At 44.0% G+C, this 24,835-nt stretch overlaps 1 pseudogene; it reads left to right on the top strand.

Annotated features, from left to right (window-relative positions):
- The window catches only part of LOC143637778 (teneurin-4-like), a 373,204-nt pseudogene that overhangs the window by 278,027 nt on the left and 70,342 nt on the right, over window positions 1-24,835 (top strand).

Below are 24,835 nucleotides of genomic sequence, written 5' to 3'. Positions count from 1 at the left end.
GGGAAAGGCAAAATGGATTAATGATTTATGCTGGGACTGGAGAGACAGCCCTGCTCTGAACACACAGGCAGTGGCTTGCTTATATGCACATTGAGTTCACATCAAAGCAATGTTTGACACCCAGCCCCATAACAGGCAAAATCTTAAATGGCCTTGGACACAGCCCTGCCAATGTAAGACAAAGCAGGCAGCACTGTATCTTTGGAGTTAGTAAAACACTGACTTGTGGTCAGGTTTTCTTTTTCTGGTGTTCCACCATGACATCCATTGATCTATACCTCACATTCTATGGAAGGTGCACAAAGTAGGAATGCATCTTACTTGAACACCAAGCATTCTGCATCAAGTACATATGGGCACATGTGTACATGAAAAATTCAAGAATGGCAAACAGACAAGCTAATGGTATATTTGACCAAAGACTCAACCCACTCTTTCTAGTACATTTCAGAAATGATTCAAATTTTGCATATTTCTAAATCCCAGCTTCTTGGGAACATCTCTGCCTGGACAGCTTGTTCTTAGTATTGCTGCTTCCCCTTGGGGGAGGTTGGATGATGCTCTGGGTAGACAAGGGCAAGTTCTAGTTTTCCATAAACTTGGATGAACCTGACGGAGCAGGAGTGTGGCCACTTTTGCAGCTTCCCATCCTCCTTTCCCCTGTTTTCCTTTTCCATGTGTCTTCTTGATCACATTGACAAGTGCCTGGATCCCAGAATGAGCCCATGTTCCTTTGGTCTTTCCTGGAGAATGTGCTTGCTCTCCTTCCTCTCCCCTGTCATCTTATCTTTGGGTTTTTTTCCCACCTCCATGGCAGGGGGACCTCCCCCTGTGTCTCCCTAGCACCTGGCATGGTCATGTGGCAGGCAGTACTGCACTTACTGGGTCCTACCTTAAATGTCCTGTCTTTTATCTCCCAAGCTCACTATCTGGATAGGGTAGTTAAAGGTATGGTCTTCCTTCCTCTATTTTCCTGTTGTCTTGTGTGTGTGTTTGTGATGAGCATAAAAGAAGAAACGTGTATATAAAAATGTATATACACCCCATAAGCATGAAGATGTCTGGACACTGCCACATCCCCAGCTTTGTCACAGCATCCACTGCCCAGCGGGGATGGGTGTTTGGTCTCGAGGTGATTGATATACCTGGAGTGTCATTCTCTGCCTAAGCTGCTCAGATCTGTTTGTGACATCACCACTGTGCTGTTGTCCTTCCCCCCAATACATACACCCTTCACCTATTCCATCCCATCTCATGTCACCCTGCCCATCCCTTATGGCTCCTGGTCCATCAGAATTAAGATGCCGGGAACCAGCCTGGGTGGCCTGAGAGAGGAATAGACCCAAGAGCGAGCTAAGAAACTGTGAGGACTATATGCTCTTGCAGTCATGTTTATTCATCCAGCAGCCACCTAAGGAGCACCTACCGAGTACTAGGTACAGGGGCCAGGCTCTGGAGACAAGGGGAAACAGACTCTGGCCTCAGGGAGTCGGGGGGCGGTCTATTTGTTTGTTGTTTGTTTTCTTTTTCAGAGAAGACCTGGCTTTGGTAAATTTTGTCTTTGAAGAATATTCCCTAAAGGCAAAGTAATTCATGACATTTTAAACATTTATGTGAATTTGGTGATGCCTAAATTTCCAAATTGGCCTCACTGCTCTAAGACTATGTCTGAGAATGATCAGGTATGTGATAGGACAATGAGGTCCCCAAGGAGACAGATCATGTCATATTAATCTTTTCCTCATCAAGCCCTAACTTAGCACCCGGTACAAAACATATGCTCACCAGTTGAGGACAGATATTTTGTAGTCTGAGTGTGGGGATTTTAATCCCAGATCCCACACTTGACAAACTAGGTGACCCTGAGCAAGTCACTTCACTTGAGTCTTCTCAGGGTTAGCATGAGGGTTGTGAAACAATGAATGTCAAGTGCTTGGTGCATTGGCAGGAATGATGCTTGGTGAATGTGCTATTATGCTATTTTATCATCGTATTCTTATTCTCACCTTTCATTTGGAGGACTTCATTAGCCAGATTAATTTTTTAATTAACAGAAAAAGCAAAATTGTTTTTTAACAAGAGATAACAGCTAATTTAAACTACGTGGAAAGGGTTTGGGAGAATGATAATGGACCCAGGCTTTGCTGGGACATCTTTGCCAGATACAGCACAAGAGCCACTAGGACCCATCAGGTGATAAGAGGCAAGCCTTCTCACCACTCACGTGCTGGCCCTCAACTGACAGTAAAATCATTCCAGCAGGAAAGACAAGTGCCTCTGAGCATTTTGAAATCAGATTTGACACATTATTTTCATCAGAGAAATCTTCAGGATGGATAAAATTTAATAATGGAATTATTATTTGATGGAATTTTTCCTACTATGTGAAGTTGTTTTTTTATGAGGCTTGAGGTTTGTGAATGTTTTTAAGAGAACAGATATGATTATACCCATTTGATTGAAAAAGGAAACTGAGGGAGTCATATGACTCCTCCTAAATCACACCCCAAGAAGTGGTTGAGCCGGGGCTTTGGAGTTCCCAACCCAATCCATGTTTCCAACACTCTACCTCCTACCACCATAAGTCACTGAAAATGTCCCACAATTTCTAACATTTTATCCTTCAAACTATACCTTCCAAGCTGCATCCTTACAGGGAAGTGGCCTGCATCTTATCTCAAGCCAACTGTTCTAATCCTTAGTTCCAAAATACCATCACCAGACCTTTAGTTGGATTAGGTCAGTGAATCATAACTTGCTTTAAAAGACAAATGTTTCTTGGCAAAATCTAGGTCTGAACCCAAGCCCCCATCTGGCTGACATTCTGGTATAATGGGTACTAATTCTAAACATGAATTCAGAGACCTATACTACACAAGGTCAGGACTTGTCTAGAGCACATATTTTGCAGTTCAAAGAAAAGCCCATTTTTGTTCTCTCTTTCCAGTTGCATTGGTAGAGAATATTGGTAGCAATACTCACTCAACAAATATGTTGAACTGAGGTTTGTCCAGCTTCAAAGTAACCACCATTATAAAAAGTCCCCACCATGTGGTTTTTATTAAAAATTCAGTCTTGAATAGTATGAAATTAGAACTTCTCTGAAAATCAGGACCTGAAAATTTTAAGTGAATACTGCCCTTAAAGAAAGGGTCCCTACCTTCAGAGTGCCCGAAGTCAACAGAAAAACACAAAAACAATTCCAACAAGTGTGGTGAGAGTTATGATAGGGATCGTGAGGGCCAGAGAAAGAGACCCCCACCAGATTAGGCAGGGGCCTTGCAACTTGTGGAATTCAAGCTAGATTATAAGAGAGCCACTGAAGATTTTTAAAAATCAGGATAACACCATTTGTGATTTGGAAGGATCAATCTGGCCCTATTGTAAAAGAAATGGAGGGGAGGGGGGACCAGTGTTTCTAGGGACAAGAAGACCAATTAGCAGATTATTTGCTAGCATCTAAGTAAGAAAAGATGGTGACCTGGAGAAGTGCATGTCAAGATGAAAAAGTACAAGAGGACCAGAAGGAAAACCTAAAGAAAGGGGACAATTGATATAAGACATGTGTATCGCATAGCCCCCTTGCCACTTCACTGAAAAATAAATACCTCTAAGGATTCTGAGAGTCTTTTAGTCACACCAGATCCTAGCTGCAAGGGGGCTTCTTCATAGGCCTAAGCAGGATGTTGAAGATAAAGCAATCCCTTGTCATTTAAAGGGCAGTGCTTCTTTCTAAAAGCCCTTCTCTAAACCTTAAAATTACATTATTTGGGCTCTAGCAAACACGCCTGGTGTGAGTCCTTCCAGAGGGGATTGTTGATGTTACTCGGCCTCTCTGAATTATTGATGAGTTTCAGGTTTGTGGAATTAATGAGTTTCCGCCATGGGGAAGGATGGGCATATCACTTTAAGAAAGTCAGCAGGTTGCCCTGGAGGAGGCTTCCTCATTCTTGCTAATGGGGGCGTGATTATCCCAGAAGCCAAGTGTGGGATGAGAGGGAACTTCATTCCACCCACAGATACTCCAAGGTCCCTCTGAAACCAATGGGACAGTGCAGGTCCTCCGGATGTAATTTGGTCCATTTGAAGAAACTGACTATGGAAAAAGTATCCCTGTGGTTCCATATTGAAAGCTTCCCTTTCCTTCCCTGGGAACAACTGACCCTGCAGACAGCCTCAGAGTCACGCAGAATGTGCACATTAGGCACCCAGAGAAGTGCACAAGAGCAGGGCTCCCAAAGGGGGGGTCATGGAATAGAATATTACAGGGTTATGTGGAAGAAGAATTCTGAAGTCAAATTAGAAAATGCTCCAATAATCAAATAAGCAGGTTTCTTTAATAAACATAGTGACATTCAGTGTGACTTTCTAAGATAAAAATATGGAATGCAATATTTTCTGACCTTTTTGATTACAAATGTCTCTTTCTGAGGACCTCTTAGAACTAGTATTTCACAAAATTCACTATAAGAAGTATTGTTTAAGATTGTAAAACCGGGCTAAGGTTGTGGCTCAGCGGTAGAGCACTCGCCTAGCACATGCAAGGCCCTGGGTTCGATCCTCAGCACCACATAAAAGTAAATAAAGATAACTGAGTCCAACTACAACTAAAAAATAAATATTAAAAAAGATTGTAAAACCAAATTTTAATCCTGCCTGGAACAAAGCAAGGTATAGATAGAATATAAAATTCTTGATATATCTCATCTCCTTTTACCCATAAATTAACACAAGGTCTGGCATCCAGTAAATGCTGAGTTGAATTTAAGCATAGAACCACTGAACCTAATGATGTTTTGACCTTTACTATTGGGTCAGTTGTTCTAGAAGGACATAATAGATCATCTCGTCTAAAATTATAAATTAAGAAATTGAGACCAAAAGAGGAAAAGTTGACTTCCCAACTCCCACAGGTTAGACAGAGGGACCAGAATCTAGCTCTTTTCTCATTCATTGGTTCATTTCACCAAGTACATATTAAGTGCCTACTATGTGCAAGTACTGGATTAGGCCCAATGATAGGGTTTTGTTTGTTTGTTTTTTGTTTTGTCTTGGTATGGGGGATTGAACCCAGGGGTGCTTAACCACTGAGCCACATCCCCAGGCCTTTTTTATATTTTATTTTGAGACAGGGTCTCACTGAGTTGCTTAGGGCCTTGCTAAGTTGCTGAGGCTGGCTTTGAACTTGTGATCCTCCTGCTTTAGCCTCCTGAGCTGCTGGGATTACAGGTGTGTGCCACACCCCTGGCCCGAAGTTTTCTTTTTGAAGTTTACATTCTAACTGAGGGAGTGAAACCATTAAACTAATTGCATTATTCACTTAAGAATATTTAAAATAATTTCTAAGAGAAATTATCTGCTAGTGAAGCATGAGATGGTAGGTCTGGTTCTGGGACATATGGCCCTGCCCTCTGCATTTCATGCTGACCCCAGGACCTTGTCACTGGGTTATCTCCTCTCTTTAGCAAGGTTTGTACTTCTGAAGAGCACAGATTCAGAGTCAAACATTGACACAGTTTGGAGTCATACAAAGTTTTTTTTAAAAAATCGAATAACAGCTGCCATTCATTAAATGCCTGTTTATGATACCCACTGTGCTAAATAAGTGGTGCATGTTATCTCATTTAATCATCTCATCAACTCTTTGAATTGGGTATTATCTCCATTTTACAGATGAGAAAACTGAAGCTTAGACCTAATTTGCTAGTCATCACATAAGTAGGAAGTAAAACAATGGCACTAGAATTTGAAATAAGGTTTCTCCAGCTCTGAAGTCCCTACTATTATGATACACGGCTTTTATTAAAAATTTAGGATTACATAGGATGGAATTGGAATTTCCCTGAAAATCAGGACCTGAAAATTTTTAACAAAAGTTAGTTACTTTAGAAATAATCTATTCAAAATACCTAGTGCAGCAGCCAGCCATAGTAGATCCCCAGCCTATGATCACTGTCCTGAAGAGTTTCAACCAGGAGTTGGCATATTACAGCCAATACACCATATCAGGCCCATTACTTGCTTTTGTAAATGAAGTTTTACAGAACACAGTGGTGCTTATGCATTTATAAATTATGTGCATCTGCTTTCAAGCTACAGTGCCAGAGTAAGTATTTAGAACAGATTCCCTATGGCTCACAAGGCTAAACTTATTCTATGTGGACCTTCACAGGACAAGTTGGCTCATTCTGATCTAGGTAACTGCCTCTGTTTCCTATTTTGTTTTCTGAGCTCTACCTGAGGTTAGAATAGCAACTTAGGATATGATATACCTTCTCCCAAATAGAAAGAAAATAAAGGGAGGTAGAGGGTTTTGCTGTGTACCAGGTTTCACGCATCATGTATTCCTGGTCTTAGCCATCCCAGTACCACTGCATGACAAGTAAGAAGAAAGTGAATAACATGCTGAATCACAGCCACTGGGTGGTAGACCCAGCCTTTGATATGGCTCCATACTTGTGCTGTTAGACAGAAGATGTTCTGATAGGAGGATATAGCAGACTACAATAAATCAGTTTGCCAACATTTTTTTTTAATTTATTTTTTAGTTGTAGATGGACACAATATCTTTATTTTATTTTTATGTGCTGCTGAGGATCGAACCCAGTGACTCATGTGTGCTAGGCGAGCACTCTACCGCTGAGCCACAACCCCAGCCCAGTCTGCTACCATTTTTAAAGATCAGACCATTCTTCCTTCAAGACTAACCCAAATATAAATGAGCTTTAATTAAAAGCAACTCCCAGCTGTATGGACAAAAATTTAAATAAGACTAATTGGGGACAGGGAGACTGCAAATGCTTAGATCACTAGGGATGGCCAAAGCTGACTGTTGAGACGGTGTCCCGGTAACCCCTGCACATCACAGCCCTTCTCCTAGGACCCACATTCACAACTTCCTTTTTAATCACTTTTGGGGGTGGCCATGCTGGTGGTTTCCCTTCTTTCCCAATAGCTCCTACTGTGCAAAGATCACATATTCTACATCTGCTCCTAAACCTCTAGAGGAATACCTCCTAGGCTTGGAGAAACACTCAACAGTTGTTTCTTCCTTTACATGGAAAACATAGTGCCCAGATTGATCGGTCTCTCTGTTGCCCATATCAAGTGAAAATGAACATGTTCTTTTCTTTGCCGTTGGAGTATCAGTCAACAATCAAAAGTCATTAGAGCACTAAAGTTTTAGACTCACCACCTGGTCCTAGAGTCAAAGAACCAGCACAGAATAAATATTGCCTGGCCATCTTGATTAAGTCACCTGCAGCCCTTGCAGATGGCTACACCTGTTCAGTTCCCATATCTTTTAAGTCTCTCTTAAGATACTTCACAGTGAATTTTTGTGCTTATTCAAATTTGCATCCTTTGATAGACTACATGCTCCTCAAGAATAAGATCTAAGTCTTATTCATCTCTGAGCCTATAGCACTAACCTGGAGAAGGTGCTGAATAAGTGACAGGTGGGCAGATAGATATACAGATGCACAAAATAGAAGCAGAGCAGCCTACCTGAGCCTGCGTTGGCACTTGCTGACAGCACAAGTTTGTCTATCTCACCATAGTTATGGAGCGCCTCTGGGTGCAGAGCCCTCTTCAAAGTATAACATAGACAAGGTGGTAAGAAAAAGACATAAGTCCTCAAAACAAAGACAGTGGCTTAGGGGAAAATAGAAGAAAATAAGTCAAAAGCCTGAGGTCCAATAAAATTGACCTAGTAACAAGAGTTGAAAAAAGAAGAACCCTTTAGAGTTGAGTCCAGAAGTGTCAAGGGACAAGAGGAATAAACAGAGAGATGTTTCCTTTGTTCCAGACAGCAGCAAGAACAAAGGGAGCACAGGAGAAGGAATAAGTAGCAAGGCCTGTGCAGAAACTCCTCTGGTCAGATTGAGCCAGGCCTCCACCCACTGTCTGCAGCCCCAGAATCCAATCACCATGAAGGGGAGAGCTGTAGATGCAGAGGGTGTGGGTTCCAGACCTATCCCTGCTACTTCTGCCTGCTACCTTAGCAAATCCCTTTGCCTCTGAGTCTCAGTTGCCTTCTCTATGAAGTGGTAGGCCTTAATGCCACCTGCCTTCCTGGTCTACTGTGGCACTGATGTGCTAATGGATGTGGAGGCACGAGTTGCTGGCAGAGTGGCTGTGTGGGAAGGCAGTCAGTGGTGCATGGGCAGACCTCGACTCTGTATCCTTTGTCTTGCAGAGGGTTGTCCTGGGTTGTGCAATGGCAACGGCAGATGTACCTTGGACCTGAACGGGTGGCACTGCGTCTGCCAGCTGGGCTGGAGAGGAGCAGGCTGTGACACTTCCATGGAAACCGCCTGTGGAGACAGCAAAGACAACGATGGAGGTAGGGCTCTGGCACCCATGGGCCCTGGCAGCTCCAGGGGCAAGTGGCGTTACTGAGTTAACAGGCTTCCAACACCAGCTGTGCAGTCGGCGGGGGCGGGGGATGGGGGGGGCGTGCACCGGCAAGCAAGAACCATTCATGTGGCTTAAGGAGTGAGTACAATGTCACTAGTTGTTCCATTTGGATTCGTTAAAATTAACTAACATAAATGAAATTAATTGACATCCAGCAGCCAGGATAGAGAAGAAGGAAGAAGGTACATAGAAAAAAAAGAGTTTTCCCATAATTCAACAGTGGGATGAGTTGCCTGGCAAAGTTATGAGCTCCTCCCTGGAGGTGCTAAGAAGAGGTCATCCAGTTCTGTGTGGCAGAAGCTGTTGAGGCTGCTCCTCCCGGGAAAGGACGTTGAATTACTTTTGATGAAGGGCTCTTCTCTGATTTGAAGAACACCATTACCTCCATACCCTCTGTCCCTCTGGGTATGCCAGAGAATTTGCCTTTGCTTTGGATTTTTTTCAAGTGCTAGATAATTAAAACCCAAAGAATGAGAGGCTAGTCTAAGACCTGGGTTCTAATTCCAGCTCTGACTTTGACTCCCTGTGCAATCCTTAGTGAGCTACTTATTGTCTCTGGGCTTCATTCTCCCTATGTAGAAGATGGAGCAGTTTGACCATGAGGGCCATTCCAGTTTTTATAATAGACATACAATTAGGCTTCATTTCTTTGTTGTATAAACTTGCATAAATACAACCAGAATGTATTCTACTTTGCCACCTGGATGATGCCTGTTCTACGGATCTCAAGGGATTATTAGGAAAAGAAAAGGATAAAGATGTGGAAAAGAACATCAGGACAATTAACCATTCTTTTCTAATGATGGCCCAACTGTTGTCTGGAGTTGTTTCTGCAGCTACCTTTTCTTTATACCAAGGTACTTTCTAGTATACTACAGAGTAGTAAGTCAACAAAGCAGAAACTCAGCACCCCAATCTTTGGAAATTTTTTTCCTAGGGTATTTCTAAAATCTGAAAGCATTATAAGAATTAGAAAGCCAAGTGTGTAATATTGCTCTGGTTCATTTGCAGCCAGAAATGGCTGTTTTAAACAACTGGTTATTATCTGAGATTCCCTTCAGTCCTTCTGCCTACTGCCCAAATCCAGAAGGCAGCCAGGCCTGATGCACACAGGTCTGGGCCTAGTGGAGTAACTGTCAACCAGGAGCTTGGGACTGACATTGGTCTTAATAGCAAGACAGACAGTAGGTGCATGTTCTTCTGAGATCTTACAGTATTGAAATGGCCCATAATCAACCTGAAACTTGTGGAGTTTATTAATTCTTGTGCTGCATAAATATCCAGAGTTTCTATGATGGGACTAGGACTTTTGCCAGGTACAGAGATGATTAAGTCCTGTCCCTGTACCCCAGGAGCTCAGGTGAAGGAAAGAGGCCCAAAGTTGAATGTTCTTGTTCTGTGATAAGTGCTGTTATGGGGTTTAATGTTGGTTGTTGTGGGAGTAGGAAAACATTCATCAGGAAGTTGATACTTGAATAGGAAGGAGTTTCTTGGAAAGGAAAGAACTTTCCATTTAGAAAGACCATCATGGGGAAAGTCAGGACAGAGCAGGGAAGGGCATTGAGAATTCCTGCTTTCAGGCAAGATAAAGAATGATCTCATTTGCTCTTCATAGGGAAGAGACATCAGCCTATATTATCTTCATGATTTGCCCAGCACCCCCTTCCCTTTGCCTTTGTGGGCACCATGCCAATGACGAACAGTCACACCCTTGTAATAGAAGAGAAGGGGAGAGCAGCCGCACCATGAAGTCATTCCCTTCTCAAGAGTTCAGTATCTTGGCCAACGCCTTCAAACAGCTGTTGAACATCTGGGCAGTAAAAAACTGAATGTATTTGGGAAATGTGGAGAAAGAGCACACTCCCCTCTAACACGCATGCAAGACTCGCTTATAGAACAGGGTTCATTTATTCTTTGCTTGAAATCCAATTCCAGTATAACTTGTCTGCCACACTTCAGAGCCAGCCCTCCCAGCACTGGAGCCCACCACTGCTTACATATGGCCTGGGCACACAGTAGCCCAAAGCCCCACTGCTTTGGTGGAAGAGCCTTTTGTCATAGGAAATGGAGCTAAGCCCAACCCCAGGGGATTGGATCCTACTCCATCTGCTCTCAGAGGTGAGCCAGCAGGAAGTAGAAAAGACTGATCAGAAAATCCCCAATTGTAGGAAAATATACCTCTTACATTTTTTGGAGCATGTTAGGGACTGAAATGAGTTTTTACATCCATTTTAGCAACGTTATACAATAGCATGGAAATGTGATTTCATTTACTGCCTCAACAAATGTAAACTGAGTATCTACACTGCACCAAGACCTGTCCAGTGTACTAGGATTTCAGAGATAAATAAGACACAGACCCTGCCTGTGCCAAGTTCGTGATCTAGAGGGGGAGAAGAGGAAACAGCAGGTAATTGCAATACAATGGGATCCTGTGTTGAAAGAGCAGCCACTTATTCACCTGATGTTATCAGGTGTCTGGGTGCCCTCCTGGAAATAGTAACATGGTCCCTGTCCCAATGGGCTTCCAGTCCAGCCAGGAAGAACTTCCATGAGTTGTTGTGATTAGAAATACAACCATCTGGGTAGGATGGATTATCAAGAATTTTTGGCCTTGTGTTCTCAACTGTGAAATGAGGAAACATCTCACTTTGAGATCCTCTTGATTCAGTGATCTCTCCATCCATTGGGGAAGACCAGAGGAAGGTGCAGGGGGGCCCTGCTTCTCAGGGGGCACATATGAAATAGATATAGGACCAGAGACAGGCAAAACTCATCCTCACTGGCCTTGCCTACAGAGACAGTCTGGGAAGGGAAAACAGAGTGCCCTACATGGGGAACGTGAGCGTGGGCCACATATAGCATCGGGCTCTTTTCAGTGCAGTTGAGCACCACACGTTTTGGGCCCCTGCTGTCAACAAGGCCCCGTGCTCTTTCCTGAGGGGATATGAGGACCAGTGAACATGGCCCAGTCTTTCTCCTTCAGGAAGCTCACAGTCACTTGGAAGAAATTGTCATTCAAATGACTAAATCTAATGGAGTCAGAATGAAATAAGTGCTTTTATTTCAGCCATGACAGTGAATGCAGCGTAATCCCAGATACATAATTTAGAGTGGAAGGAAATAGTGTTAGAGTCTTGCTGAGTGGTTGTTCATGGTTGAAATGACTCAAGGGCCTGAAGAAGGAATTAGCAGAGTTTAATGTTGAGTAACAGGGCCAGAAGGGACATCTGAGAAATCAACTTCAGCTCCTCCTCCTTCTCCCCTGCATGTTACAGACAGGGAAACTGGAGCCCAGAAAGGGGAGGTGACATCATATACTTCACAGTCACACGGAAAGTCATTAACATAGACCAGACCAGACTCAAACCCCAAATGCGAGTCATGGCACATGGCCTGGTGAGCCTGGAGCACCCCACCTTCTCCTAGTGCCCTCTCCTCCTAGAAATGCAGTGAGTGCTCCTTAGACTAAGTGGGCTGTGGCACAGTACAGTCACTCAGGTGTCCTTTTACAGAGTGCCAAGCAATTGTTCATCCACTGAGCCACACTATGATGGATGTGGTATGATTATCCCCTTTCTATTTCCTTATCATGAGGAAAAGAGGCTTCCTCGTGTGTTGCCCAGGTCATGTGGGTAGCCAGTGGCAAAATATGCTGCCATCTGAGCAGAGCTTTTCACTATGCCAGACCTCAGACGTGTGGCTCCATCAAAAACCACTGCGGTCCCTCATTTGTCAGATAACTCCCATTTTCTCTTCTTTCCCATCTTGGTAGGTTTAAAGCAACCCTTTTTCAAATTAAACTTGAATTTCAAGGTTCATTGAGAATACTGTTGAAGGTTTTTTAAACTGTGAGACAAAAAAAAAATGTTATTCAATGTGGCTGAGTTGGGAGCAGCTTTATTGGTTTGTTTTTGTCTTCATGTATGGTCATTGTCTGGATTTAAAAATGGAAAACAGATCCTGGATGTGACTTAGTAAGTGACAGTCTCCTGATTTTTTATTGGAGCTGCCCATACATCCAGCAAATGGCCAGATTTCACCCTTGGGGAACTAAGTGGTAAGAGGGGCCAGCGGAGCAGGCACAGTGCCCCTGACTCACCCCCTCAATGTGAATCCCTCCCTGTGCCCCACTTGCCAAAGACAGTGTGCCCTGTTCTCATGGCACCCTATTTGTGAAGCCCTTGTTGAAGTGCTGTCAAAAGCATCTTCTCATTAGATGCACACTGACCCTCTCACAAAGATGCTCTTATGCCCATTTCAGAGATGGTCAAAGAGTGGCCCTCCTATGCTCTGATGTAGGGGATAATAATCCCTACCTACAAGTTTGCGATCAGGATTATAGGTTATGTGTCTAAGGCGACTTAGAGGCAACATAGCACAGAGATTTAAAATGCAGGATCTGTACTGAGATTTTCTGCATTCAATTCCTGGCCCCCCTGTTTGTTGACTGTGTGACCTTGGGAGGATTACTCAACTTCTCTAAGACTTCCACCATCACCTGTGAATATCAGTTCTCCCTCCTGTTCCTTTCCACTTGCAAACAGAGAAACGTGATAGTTATTACAGAATACATATTTGTATCTAAATAAGTACTTTTAAAATTGGAATTATGCTCTTCATAATATTCTACTTTTTTTCACTAAAAGTCTCCATATAATAGAGGATTTTGACTTTTTACATTTTCTTTGCTAAAATCTATATTCTAAACTGTTACATGCTCATTGCTAGACTGAAAAAAAATCCAAATGTACATAAAGGAAAATAATAGACATCATTGAAAGAATCTCACAATAAACTTGCAGGCAGACATTTACATGTAGGGTTACTGAATCTCAGTAAGCTGCAATGATTTGCTCAAAGTCACATAGTGGATCAGTGGAGAGCAAGGAATGGATGGAAACTGTGTTTAAAAAGAGCATACCAGAATAAAAACTCCACTGGAATTTAAACAGCCAGACCTCTTTTGATAAAGGATCTTTAAGCAGCTTCAAGGTATGATAATCTCTTAGATGCTCTTGGCCCCATGAAAAACAATCATGGGTGGCAATACACACAATTGATAGAGCAACCTAGAATGAGAAATTTCAGGAAAACAGAAGAAAGCTTTCAGTCCTCCCTTCTCCTCCCCATCTCCCATTGCAGGAATGGAGAGTTCACAAAAAGCCATAGAATTTGGTCACCCTTCAGACTATCTCTAAACCACGCTTCTCATGATAAGAGATAAGAGAGAAATTGACCTTTAAAAATCTTGTGTTCCAAAGAGCAGATAAAGATTTTGTAAGCTTTTTGAAAGAAGGCACAGAATTTATTACAGAGAATGACAAAAACTTCTCCCAGATGTGTATAGAAAGGAGAGGCGCATTCCACCCTCTCTCTCCAGGGCCTCCCAGATGCTGCTTGTGGCCTATAGTTAAACAGCTCTGTGTTCAGACGGCAGACAATGGTGGGTTGAGGTTGGCTGACGGGCTGTCCAGCCAGGGGAATGGGTAAGCCTGCAGAAAGACTGATAGGCTTGTAATAACCCGTTCATGTGACCAGCAATTCGATGAATCAAACAACTACAGTACAGGTTTACTAAGCACTTATCCATCCTCCTGGTTTACATTTAAGCATCCTCTCTTCCAGGAAATGTCCCATCCCTATCCTGAGTTGGGTTCCCCACTTGAGGCTTCCAGAACTCTGAGCTTCCTTCTTTCCCAGTTCTCTCTTGGCTGACTAACCTACGGCACTAAATTCTTTGGCGGTGACACTCCTTTATTTCTACATGTCAGGTGCCTAACACAGGGCCCACCAGCCACAGAATGGTGCCAAATAAACATACCAGGCTTGTCCTCCTTGCTCCTTTCCAAGGAAAGGGATGAGCACTTCCTGCAGGGAATGGATTCCATTACACGGTCTGGCCATGGGCCCTGCCAAACTGATTGAGCTGCTTGATTTGGAATCCTTACTCAGTCATTTATGCATTTGTTCATATTTAACAGATATGATGCATACTTCAAGGTTTTGTGCTATGCATTTGAAATTCAAAAGTAAACAAGTCAGTTCCTGCCCGCAAGGAGTGGGGACAGGGCTGGGGGGAACAAGAATAGCCGAAGTATTGCTATAAAGAGTTGTAGACTGTGGAGCTTGCCTAACAATTGGGTGAGAGCAAATTCCCAGCTCCACCATTTCTCTAGCAGTACAATATCAGGTAAAATCACGTATCCCGAGCCTCCGGGTCCTTGTTTGTAAAGATGGGAAAGTTAGTCAAGCCACCACATTTAGTAGAAATCTCCTGCACACTTTCTGGGAAAATCACAGCAAGTCAGCCCTGAGGGAAGGTGTGCTGAGGACATATGAAGGTCAGGAGGTGACTGTCAGAGAGCCCAACAGCCTGGAGGCTATCATGTCCACCTTTCTCCTGACCAAGCAGGACACTGACCTGAGAGCTAGAGACAAGTCACAGAGGTCCCACTCCTTGCTGGCAGCGTCAAGATCATATAGGGGAAGCTACTTCCAGGCAGGACTGCAACTATGTATCTGGAGAAGGGCCAAGCAGCAGCAGAGGACTTGATTCATCTCTGGGCCCCAATGCCTATGTGCAGAGCTCTGGGTAATGGCCGCAGCAGGAGAAGGACACTAAAACTTTCCTCACTGACTAACTCCTTTACTCTCTACAACCCAGGAACCTCTCAGTCATCCTGAGAGGCTGGCAGGGCATGTCACCTGGGTATTAGGTGAGCATATTGTAGTTCAGGCATTTGAAGAGGATTCTTGGGTGGCAATACACACAATCGATAGAGCAACCTAGCTTGGGTGGGGACGTCAAAGGAAAAAGAAATTTCTGAGGGGAAAATATTCTTTCCCAAAAGTTGAGGCTTAGGATTTAGGAGAGATTTACTTAAAATTAGAAGGAAATAGAGGAAAATCCTCCCTATTTTCCTGATTTTTTTCCTGCTGTGATAAATGAGAGTCTCTTAATGAAAATAGCAAACATATGAAACATTGACAATTTGTAAGTCAACCAACTTATGTGTAATATAGAATTGAGGTATGAGGTACCTGGAAAATGTGTTTCCAAACCAGCCAAACTAGAAATTCCCCAAAACTATGTATTGATGTGTTTCTAGTTTTCCCCAGAATTTATTTTTCTCTCCCCAAAGCAAACCTTTTCCTTTTAATACAAATCTTCTAAACTTTGTCATTTATGCCTAAGAAAATTAAATTGTGGAAGACTTCCCTTACCAGAGAGCACACATGCATCGTTTCAGGATTCCATATGCTACAATAACATTAAGAGGGTTTTCCACAGAAACTGGTTTTGTAAAATGCAACCTTTGAAAATTATTTGGGCGGGGAGGTGCCTATTCACTTTAAAAATATGTACCATGTTTAAATATGATTGTCTCTATTGGTGGAAGTTTTTCCCACATTTACTATTCAGAAACTATTTGTTATATGTATGATTAGGACAGCACAGTGTAATCAGGCAGAATCCCTGACCTGGCAGTAATCTAACCTGCAAAATGTTCAGTGAACAATGGTGTCTCTCATAAGAGCACCATTCGTGTGACACGTCCATTTCAGAGAACCACGATCTATAATTCCCCCAAGATCTCCACTGCCCTAATTTATATGTGTGTTGTTATGGCTGTGTTCATCCAATTCCATTCTCTAAGGCCAAACTGTATCCAAAAAGGCTGCCCTGGATGTGTGCATATGGAGGGCCAAGGCCAAATGGCAGCACTGTTACCAGGATACCAATTCAAGGAAGCAACTGGCCAGGAGCTGCTGATATCTGTAACTTGCCAAATTCTTACTTATGTGCTACTTACCATATGTTCCTTATCAAGTGCTTCAAATGCCTGACCTCACCTAATCCCCACAGCATCTCTGCAAACTAAGTTTGATGATAGGTTTGATGATAGAACCAAAGCTCAGTGCTTTTGCTGGGACTTTTATTTCTAGCACAATGTCCAATGAAATTATCACCAAGACCCACTGACTATAAGACACAGCAACTTGTTTTTAAGAACTCAGCAAAAAAACAAAGGGGAAACCAGGGAACCCTGGGTCCCAGAAGCAATAATTGAAAGTCAGAGCAGCAGGCATACAAGGTGTGATAGGATCGTAGAGCCAGGAGGCAGGGCACACTCACGGAAGACCATTGCAACTGACCCCCACTGGCTGGGACTAAACACTACCCACTCGACCAGAGCAGTGACACTTAGGCATGCTCTGCCCTGGTTCTAGAGGACAGGGGGCAGGGAGAGTCTGCTATAAGCAATAGAGCCTACACCACAAAGCTCTTGAAGTCCTTACCTACCAGAATGGCGCTAGAATGCTTTGTTAAGCATTCTACCCAAAATGTGGTCCCCTGGGTTACAGTTGTAGCTCAGTGATAGAGCACTTGCCTAGCATGTGTGAGGCACTGGATTCAATTCTCAGCACCACATATAAATAAATAAAATAAAGGGGAAACAAAGTCTTTGTTCTGGTTTAGTTCTGGGCCCTGAGATATTGAAATGAACCAGACTAATGGTACCTCTGAGGTGGCAAACAGAAATAACCAGAAACCACTCTGGAGGGTTCATTTAACGACATGAGATCCTCTGTATAAAAGGCAAGCTGCTTTGGGGATCACAAGCAGAAACATAGAACACACAGGACATGAGTGGCCCCAGCCGCAGTCAACAACTGCAGAATACAAAAAGCTTGCCACTCCCAAGAACGTAACAATCTGAAAGAGGCTATAACATAATAAGTTTCAAATGACTAAAGAGATAAAATGATATTTAAAACCATAAGGATCGGGGGCTGGGGTTGTGGCTCAGTGGCAGAGTGCTTGCCTCGCACATGTGAGGCACTGGGTTCCATCCTCAGCATCACATAAAAATGAATAAGTGAAATAAAGATATTGCATCCATCTATAACTAAAAAATATTTTTAAAAAAACATAAGGATGGAAGAGGATGCTATTAAGAATGAAACAGGCAGGTTTTGAAAAGTTCCAAAGAAAAAAGAAAAGTTCCAAAGAGACTATCTGGAAATTTTTAAGAATGGGTAATTTAAATTAATGATCCAAAGGACAAATTAAACAGCAGACCAGACACAAATAAAGGAAAGATAAGTGAAGTAGAATACAGATCTGAGGAAATAAATCAGAAGGGGACACAAATAAAAAGATGGAAATTGAGAGAGAGATTGAGAGACATGAAAGATTGAAAGTCCTTTAAGCATTTAGCAATATTCCTGAAGAAAAGACTAGAGAGAAAGGGAAAGAAGACTATTTGAAGAGCTTAAAGCAGAACTGCCAGAACTCACACAAAAAAGTCCTCATTAAAGGGCTCGTGGTTCGGCATTTCACTCACTGCATGGAGCATGCCTGTATTTGGGTCATATGCTCAGAGACAGATTGCCAGCCTAACAGTTCCCTGGAAAATCTTTGTCTCATTGTCACAAGACACCCAAGAGAAGTTTTGTGCTTCACACCTGACTACAGAGGCAGATTGTAAGTTTAAGGAATTAACCATCTTTTTCTGTCTCTCTTTATAAGCGCATGACGTTTAAAGAAGTTAAGCAGCTTGTACAAGGTCACACAGCTTCCATGGGAATCAGGACCCAATCCCGGCAGTTTGCCTGAGAGAGGGCTCTCTTAAGCACAGTGCGCTATACCACTGAAGACACAGTGAAAGGATCCCTTAAGCTCTGGTGCCCTGTGACTCTGATCCTAGATCAGAGAAGCAGCCCTGGACTGGATAAGTCCTCTATCCATTTTCCAGATCTTTGTGGAGGACAGTCTTTGTTCTGGTTTAGTTCTGGGCCCTGAGATATTGAACTGAACCACACAGCAATGGACCTCTGGGAGCTCATTGTCTGGGGAAGAAGACAGAGAGAATAGTCAAATTATAGTTCTGGGGAGAGTCATTCTGGAATGGAATTTCCCCAGGATGCTGAAGAATAGTGTTTCAGTAACATTCATAAAATCATGTTCTCCTAACATCTAAGTCTCTCTGGGGGACTCAAAGAAAATGCCACACCTCAGAAAGAACTGAGTTCAAATCCTGAGTCAGCTCCTTCACCAACTATCTGTATGATCTTCTCCAAGTTACTTTACCACTTTGAGCCTCTGGTTTCTTTTCTCTAAAATGAGGGTGACAACCGTGGCTACCTTATAGGATGGGAGAATTCAATGACAAATTCCTTATAAAATATTAGCAAGAACAATGTGTGGCACTTGATGCATGCAGTGATTTATCTTTATCATCAATTTAACATTGATATTAGTAAACACCACCACACTCCTGGCCAACCTTTCCCAGGGCTCAAGAGCAGACGTTCCTCCTCAGCAGAAGGTGGCTCTGCCCAAGTGCCACAAAGCAGTGTTTATAAAGAGGTAAAAGACTGGTTTCCAGGGACTGCCTTGGTGGTAAACAAGAGCAGGCAAGAGCTAATAAAATTTCAAATTAGCCATGACTTTTCACGGCCCTTCAATTGTGCTGGCTGATTTAATGGTCAACATCCCTGCTCGCTGGGATTGAATAATGGAGCATTTCTGCAGAGTTATGGATGCAGCAGCTGAATCTGTCATGCTAACATCAATAGCAGAATGCAAATAACCCTCTGCTTGGGCTATAATTATGTGTTTAAGCAATGCCTGACAGGGGCAGCCCAAGAATGTGTGATGGAGTCTGCCGACTACAGGAGAGGACAGTGCTTTGCCAGGCAGTTGCATCTGGGGTGGGGACAGAAGCAACAAGTTAAGGCCCAGAACAGTGCTGGGGCAAGGGAGACCTTCCCCCATGTCTCAGACTAAATCTGCCCTGTGAGACTGAAGGGATGGCCTTTCATCTGATGAGCCATGTTCTAGGTTCAGGATCAGGAAGGGAAGATACCTTTATGAAGCACCTACTATGTATCAGGTACTATTTGTGGACTAGTACTACACATTTAAATAAGTAACAAATACCTATATGACATTTACTCCTATTACCCCCACTAAGAGATATAAGAAACCAAGACCAGAGGGTTTAAGTGACTTGCCCAAGGACACACAATGGTAAGTTTTAGAACCCAGATTTTAGAATCCCAGACCATCTGGTTCTGGAATCCATGTGCTCTTTTACTGTGCTGCCATGAAAGAGGTGACAAGCTCTAAGACACCATGCAGAAATGGGAGAGAAAGGCAAGGAATTTTTGTCCCTAATTTATTTAATGAAAAAAAGAAAAAAAAAACTGGGCTTCAGGACAGCTAAGTAGTTTGCCTGCAGCCACACAGCTGGTGAGGAGGACGGGGCCTCAGTCTAGTCAAGGTATATGCAGTAGCCTTTATACAATGAACTCCATGGAGACAGAAGGGAGGTGGATATCTGAGCAATACTTCCACATTATTAATGAGGAGACAGGGGTTCAGGAAGATTAAGTACAGGAACTTGTCCAGGATCAGTCTTAGGGACAACAGTAGGACTTGAACCTCAGTCTCAGTGTCTCATGATCCTTTCACGTTGCTTAATGGAATTGACTAAAGATATGGTTTTCTGGCTTTTATAGACTAGCATTTATTCTCAGCCCATTCTTCCTTTGTGAATGAATTCATTCAGTTTTCATTTATTTATTTAACAGTCATGTTTTTTAAGTATGCCTACTAAGTGCTAAGGGTGGAACAGATGACCAGAAGAGATCTGTGACCAGAGTGGTGGGAACGGTTATCCCAAGTCAAACAGCTAATAAGCAGTAAAGCCAGAATTTGAACCCAGGCAGGAATACACATCATCACACTCTGCCTGCAAAACCCAGACCATCACCCTGGACTCTTGCTGTCCCCTACTGTGAGCACTGTTCTCTGGGATCATGTCTCATTTAAAGCCATTCTATTGGGTGTCTGTAAAAGTACTTTGGGGTAATGAGGTCAAAAATCTGTGATCCGGTAGAATTTCTTCCTTTGCACTTTGGGAAGATGGTACTGCTATAATGCAGTCCCGAAGAAGCCATCCTACGGTAAAGAGAATCCCTGCAAATGGCAACTCACAGGAGGGGGAGTTGGGCCTCCACAGGCAGAGGACTAGGCCTCAGGCCATGTGGTCACCTGGCATCTGGGAGAGATGCCACACACCTTCATCATCACTGCCGCGTCCTCACCCAGAGCCAGGCAGTCCCCAGGTCCTGGAGTTTCTCCTCAAACCCATCCACTTCTCCAGCTACCCCTGTCACTGCGCTGGCCTAGGCTGTCATTTTTCACCTATGCAGCCTCAGTGCCGCTCCTCCTCCTTGAACTCCAACTTCCCTTCTGCTTCAACAGTGCACATCCCGCTTTAACCTCCCATTTTAACCCATTAGGTGTCCCCCGTTGTCCTGAGGATGAAGTGCACACTCCCTAACCTGGCCTACCAGGCCCAGCCCAGTCTGCTCCTGCAACCCGGGGGCCGTGTCTTGGGCAACTCAGGTGTTCATGTATTTTCTCACCTCTGGACCTTCATAATACTGTTCCTGCTGTCTCTTTAGAAGAAGAAAAAAAGAAAAGACAGTACACTTACCTGTCTGTTTCTCCTATTAGATTGGTGGGGCCAGACTTGAAGTACCTGGATCTCCTTAGTGCCAGTAAAGGCTTTGGCTTATATCAGCACTTAAAGTTAGTGAGTAGAACATAGGGAAGAAATGGATGCAGGCATTGTAGGCAAACAGGGCTAACTGAACACAGCACTATAAACCACATGCTCTGTCACCCTGCAGATGGCTTGGTGGACTGCATGGACCCTGACTGCTGCCTCCAGCCCCTCTGTCATGTCAACCCGCTGTGCCTGGGCTCCCCCGACCCTCTGGACATCATCCAGGAGACACAGGCCCCTGTGTCCCAGCAGAACCTACACTCCTTCTATGACCGCATCAAGTTCCTCGTGGGCAGGGACAGTACACACGTCATCCCCGGGGAGAACTCCTTTGATGGAGGGTGAGTCCATGGGCCCAGCTCCAGTGGAAACTCTCTGAGGGAGAACCAAATCACCTCCAGGGCTACTTTTGGGTGGGAGGAAGCCAGAAGGGTGGGCCTCAAAGGTTCCTGATGGAATGTCAGAGGAGGCAGAACAGCAACCTCAGTATCCACATTAATAAAACTGCTATCCAAGGCATTCAGAATTTTTATGAGGAAAGTTGTGTTGCTCCTGCTGGGTGATAGATGGAAAGAGTGAAAAATCAAAGGTCCAAAGGGAAGCTTGGATCAATACCCACTTTGCAGTCAGCTCTTCCTGATCCTGTGGTCTCCAGATGAGCTGAAGGGTTTTGACACTGCTCACCCTCCGAGCTAGCTTCCAGAAAACTTTGTTAGGCTGAGGGAGGGGTGCATCTGCTCTGCCCCAGGGCCACATGCCCACGTGTTCTTTCCATTTTCCGGTTGTGTCATCTGTTGGACAGTTTCTTACTGAGATCTATTCTGTGCCAGGTTGCATGCTGGGATCACAGAGATGAGTAGAACAGTCTCTGCCTATTGGTCACTCACAGTCCACTGAGGGATTAAAAATATGGGGGAACAGTTACAGTATACTTGGCCAAAAATATGTGCCTAGGTTACTCTGGTGCAGAGAGGAGGAGGTACGTTGAGGTAGGTGGAAGACCAAGACTTAAGATCCAAGTCTTAAAGTTGTGATATAGTTAACAAGGAAAGGGAGGGAGGGGGTTCCAGGGAGAAGAAAGAGCTCATGCTAAGACCCTGAGGCATGACAGTAAACAGGAGCAGCAAAAAACATCCTCTGCTCCCCAGGTCAGGACAGTGAACCAGGATGAAGTATCCAAGAGGGGAAATTTATAATAAATTCTTTTGAAAGTCTTCCAATGTAGGGAAGCCTCATAGATGCAGAGCTTTCTCTGCAAGTCAGCACAGTTAATTTAGCAATTAGACTGTGTGCTTCTATGTTCATGATTTCTGTGCCAGGGGGTTGCTGTTCTTGGGAGACAATGGAAATTGACAAGGGTGGGAACGGGGACATCAGCAGAGCTTGGTCACTGCTTGGGTGTGAAGGGTGCTGAAGAGAGGGGCCTCCTCCTGGAGGCCTAGATAGATGATGATCTCTCCACCAGGACAAGGACCTGAGAGCAGGAGCAGGGTGGGAGTGAGTGACAACCTCCACTTTAAGCAGGGGAAGGACAAAGAGGGACAGTAGGACACAAGAAGAAATATCTGTCATTTTAAATAATTCTGGAGCTCTTGCAGAGGTTAGGACCTAAAGTTCTTGCTTTGGGAAACCATCAACAACAGGCAGTGGTTGAATGTAAGAGCACATGAATGAATGCTTGCTCCAGGAGCACGTGTAAGAGCTGGGGTGGCAGAGACTGAAGAAGGAGCCATGAGAGCCCCCTGTGAGGTGGCTCCTATCTTCCCAGGTAACTGGAGACACCAAGGAGAAGGCCTCACTCCTGTACATGATGGAGCCAGGATGCAGGCTAGTAGGTCTGTCAGCCCCAAGAGCCTACCCCTTTCCACTACCCCAACTCGTCCTTGCAAGGAGCATGGCATTTGGGAAAAGTGAGCAGGAGAGTCCTTTGAGCCTAGCAAGGGGGGGGCAACACACATGTCACACCTTTAAAGGTGCATTACAGTGCACACCCTTCCACCTGGCCCACGCATATGGAGGACCTGAGGAGGGGGTGACCTTTCACATTCACAGGGCCAATCAAGTGGTGGATCCAGGGGCAGAAAGAGTGAAGAGAAACTATTCATTTATCTTGGCCAGAAAATCACACTGCAGATGAGTAGCAAAAGCAGAAGTCAGCTCCAGATCATTGTTTATGTAGCTGTCACCTTCAGTTAAATTACAGACACTCTGAAAGCAGGGACCATTCATCTCTCCAAACCTGTAATACTTCAGGCAAGGCCCAGAATATGGTATTTGCTCTACAAATGAATAGATAATAGAAGCTTCCAGAATGTTACTGTAAAAATTCCTTTTACCTAACATTTGTCTAAATCATTATGTCTCTGCTTCTCACCAGAGGATGTAGATTCAGGAGAGACAGCTGTCTGTCACTTAGGATCCTCAAACAGACTCTATGTAAAACCAACCGAGGTGACTAATAACCTATAAACATGAAGCACCAGATGCCCTTCTTGTTAGGCCATCTATTCGGTGTCCTTGATCCGTGCCAGAAGTACAGAAGCACAGTTGGGGTAAAGTCAAGTCGGTTAGCAAGTTCAAATCATTGATGTTTTTCCTCTGAGGTAGGGGAGTGGGGTCTAACAGGAACAGCCCAGCATTTCAGCCCTGGATTTACCTCCCCTAGCTGTGTGACCTTGAGGAAATGATATAACTCTTGTACAGTGGCCTCTAGCTATGAGTTGCAATAATAGTAACTACTTACATAAAATTTACATCAGAGACCCATTCTAGTGCATCTTTATTAACTAAAATAAAGCACCTAAACCAGGACTGAGTATTTCACAGTGGTTTTAATAGTGGCAGCATGTCACAGTGAATATAGCACAAGCTTGGAATCAGACAAATCTGGTTCGAAAGGATTTCCATCTTCTGTGTGACCTTAGGAAAATTCCTTAACTTCCCAGAGCTCTGGTCTCTTCAACTGTAAGATTGGAGTGAAAAATTCTATATCACAGTGTTGCCATGAGCATTAAATGGGAGAAAAATTACATAAAGGCTCAACCTAGTACCTGCCACACAGAAATATTTGCTAATTACAAGATGATGATGGTGGTACTGCTGCTGCTACTGATGATGGTGATATTAAAATGAGTTTCCAATTCCACTTTCTTAATTGGAAGAAAGACTTGATACTAACCTGCCCTTCAGGAGAGTCCAACAGTCATCCAGAGAAGGGCCAGGTTTAGACCATTGAATCATTATTTGAGGAAGGAAAAAAGGCCACATTCTTCCCAGTCAGCTGTCGGCAGGGCCCTTGTTAGAGAGGAATCCGGAGGCACTTCTCCTGAGAGTGGAATTTCTGATGGACAGGCAGACCTGACTCAGTGCCTGTGTGTGACAATAACAAGGCCTGTATCTGAGGGACAAAACCCTATATCCTCCTACACCCCATATGCTGTGCAATAATGTCTGGGATTCCATTTAACAGGCTCCAAGATGCAGGATGATACTGGATACCCAAAAGCACTCCTGAGACCGTCAGGAAAGATGAGCCTTAGAGGTGGAGTCCTTCACTCTGTAGATTCCCAGCCATGGGTCAGGTTCAGGGAGTCTCTAGGGTAAGGAATTCAAGCCCAGGCTTTAGAACTGGCTGGACTACCCTTCAGTGGTAGATGCTAGAGGGCCAGCTCTCAGAGTCCAGGATGTCCTCAGAGGCTGGGCAGGAGGTTCTCCAAAGAGACACATGATACCAGGAATTACATGAGGTGGCAGGAGTTCCATGCTTCTGTTCAGTACCTCCACTGGTGCCAGAGGTGAGGGAACAGGGACGGTCTTGGGGAGGGATGGGT

Source organism: Callospermophilus lateralis, unplaced genomic scaffold (assembly GCF_048772815.1).
Source record: "Callospermophilus lateralis isolate mCalLat2 unplaced genomic scaffold, mCalLat2.hap1 Scaffold_63, whole genome shotgun sequence".
Classification (NCBI taxonomy): Eukaryota; Metazoa; Chordata; class Mammalia; order Rodentia; family Sciuridae; genus Callospermophilus; species Callospermophilus lateralis.
The sequence above is the reverse complement of the archived record's forward strand: the minus strand, read 5'-3'. Positions and strand labels throughout refer to the sequence as shown.